This window comes from Dipodomys ordii, unplaced genomic scaffold, assembly GCF_000151885.1.
Source record: "Dipodomys ordii isolate 6190 unplaced genomic scaffold, Dord_2.0 Scaffold105, whole genome shotgun sequence".
Taxonomy (NCBI): domain Eukaryota; kingdom Metazoa; phylum Chordata; class Mammalia; order Rodentia; family Heteromyidae; genus Dipodomys; species Dipodomys ordii.
Genome location: NW_012267321.1, coordinates 1,012,786 through 1,015,447, shown reverse-complemented (window position 1 = coordinate 1,015,447; position 2,662 = coordinate 1,012,786). Strand labels below are relative to the sequence as shown.

Below are 2,662 nucleotides of genomic sequence, written 5' to 3'. Positions count from 1 at the left end.
CTCCTCCCTCAGACTCAGCGGTGTAGACCCCATCCTCCTCCCTCAGATGTAGTGATCCAGACCCCAGCCTCCTCCCTCAGACCCAGGGGTCCAGACCCCAGCCTCCACCCTCAGACTCAGCGGTCTAGACCCCAGCCTCCTCCTTCAGACATAGTGATCCAGACCCCAGCCTCCTCCCTTAGACCCAAGCCTTCTCCCTCTTCCTCCCTTGGACCCTGGCACTCAGGCCCACCTTTCCCCAGGGCTTGAATGGCGTCTTTAAATAGCTTCTCCTTGCTCTTCAGGTCTGTGGTTTCTTTCTCCCAGTACCAGGGCACCTGGCTCTCCCAGACCCATGCCCCGCAGGGCTCAGCCCATGGCCGCAGGCTGCTGTAGCTCAAGTATTGTTGTGGACCCAGCCAACCGGAGGCCCAGAAGGCAGGGGTGCCGGGGGCAGGGTTGGTCACAGCGGTGAGGTGGTAGAGGAGGGAGAGCTGGGGCTCTGTGGAGGGAAACAAGCTGGTGGGGTGTGGGGACCTACACCCTCAGCCCGAGGGCACTATACACACATGAGACTGCAGTCAGGGGCAGATAAACAGAGACCAGAGAGACAGACAGACAGCAAGACAGGGGGACAGAGACCAGGAAAGAGAATGAAGACCCAGAAGGAGGAACAGAGACCCAGGGAAGAACAAAAGGAGACAGACAGACAGACAGAGACAGAGAAAGACAGAGACAGACAGAGACAGACAGAGACAGAGAGGTAGGGAGAGACAGAGACAGAGGCAGAGAGGGAAGGAGGGAAAGAAAGTGTGTGTGTGGGGAATTGACTGAGATTAAGATCCAAACAGCTTTTTCTCTCTCAGAAACCAAGAGAGGGGAAGAAGATCTCAGAAAGAAGGGGACAGACACCCACAAAGAGAGGGACAGAGACCTGGAGAATGGGCAGAGAGTCAGAGAAAGAGAGAGAGACACAGAGGGAGACAGATCAGAGACAGACAGACAGAGGGAGGGCAAGATCTCAAGGCCCCAGGCTGGGTAGCTCGGGCTGGGGTGGCCACTGAGAGAAAATGGTGACATTGGCGGCTTCTGAGGCCCCTGCCCTCCCCCCTCTCGCCCCCTGTCCCCCTCCCCCACGCCCTCAGCTCCGCAGGCCCCCTGGCCCCTCACCTGCACCCCAGCTCCGAGTCAGGAGGACAAGCAGGAGACCCAGTGCCCAGGGCTGGGGCCAGGGCACCTCCATGCTGAGAGGGCGACCTGGGGTGGGAGGGGCACGTGAGACTTCCGGACCCCGGCCCGCCCCTTCCTCCAGGCAGGGCTGTCAACACCCGGCCCCCCCCCCTCACTCGGGGGTCGGCTTTGGGGGCCCACTCTAAAATGACAACGCCTTTCTCCTCCATGAACTTTCACCCCCTAATTTGATCCAGTTGGGTTAATTAATTACAGAAATTGGTAAATCTAATATTCAGCTCTCAGCTCTCCACCCATCTGCACCCCCCTCTCCCAGCCGTGCAGCCCCGACCTCCTCCTTCAGACCCAGGGGTCCAGACCCAGCCTCCTCCCTCAGACCCAGGGGTCCAGACCCAGACTCCTCCCTCAGAACCTAGGGGTCCAGACCCAGCCTCCTCCCTCAAACCCAGGATCCAGACCCAGACTCCTCCCTCAGAACCCAGGGTTCCAGACCCCATCCCTCCTGGCCCAGGCCCCCCTCTGGCTCACCGCCGCCTTGTCCCCTGCGCCTGCAGCCCTGGCCAGTTCCCGTGACTGGGGACCCCAGTTCCTCTCTCACATCCTGTCTGGACACTGCACACCAACTCCAAGAACACCAACCCCGCCCCCCAGCTGCAGGACGCACCCCGGCCTGAGGCCCAGGCCGCCCCTCTGGAAAACTGTTTTGTTTGCTTCTTTGTCTTTCTCTTGCTGTCCAGCTTGTATGTGCAAAGTGACAGCCACCAGCAGGGCGGCTGGCCCCCACTGGGGAGAGCCGAGGAGGGGACCCACTGGGGCAGGTTCTTGCGGAGGTGGGGGACACCCCGGACTCAGGGAAGCTCTGGGGAGCACTCTGCCATCCTCAGAGGCACTGGATTGATGCCAGCTGACAGAGCTGGGAGCTATGGCCCTGTCCCCAGCCCTGGGTGGCACCAAAGACGCCCTGCCTAGCCAACCGCAGCTCCTGAGTCCAAACCTCAGAACTGAATACAAAAAAGACACCCCAGAACGTGGGGGGCTGGGGAAAAGGGCTCAGTGGTACTCATATACACATGTACTGGGTTCAACTCCCAGCACGATTACACACACACACACACACACACACATGCCACACACACACACACACATGCCACATACACATACTATCCCTTTAGTTTCTAAACAACACTTAGTAGGTGTTCCTGCTAGGAAGCCTATTGTCCTGTGAAGTGCCCCAGAGCCCTGTTGTCTGGACCAGCTCCAACACAGTTGTTTTTTTTTTTTTTTTGTGGGTTGTGGGGCTTGAACTCTGGGCTTAGGGGCTGTCCCCTGCACTCTTCAGCTCAAGGCAAATGCTCTACTGCTTGAACTACAGTGCCACTTCGGGTTTTCTAGTGGTTTATTGGAGATAAGAGTCTCATGGACTTTCCTGCCTGGGCTGGCTTTGAACTGCGATCCTCAGATCTCAGCCTCCTGAGTAGCTAGGATTACAGGC

The 2,662-nt window shown here is 58.6% G+C and overlaps 1 protein-coding gene across 1 annotated transcript in view; it reads right to left on the bottom strand.

The window, feature by feature from the left end:
* Positions 1-2,662, bottom strand: part of Rcn3 (reticulocalbin 3, EF-hand calcium binding domain) — a 17,342-nt gene that overhangs the window by 14,300 nt on the left and 380 nt on the right. The window lies entirely within an intron of this gene.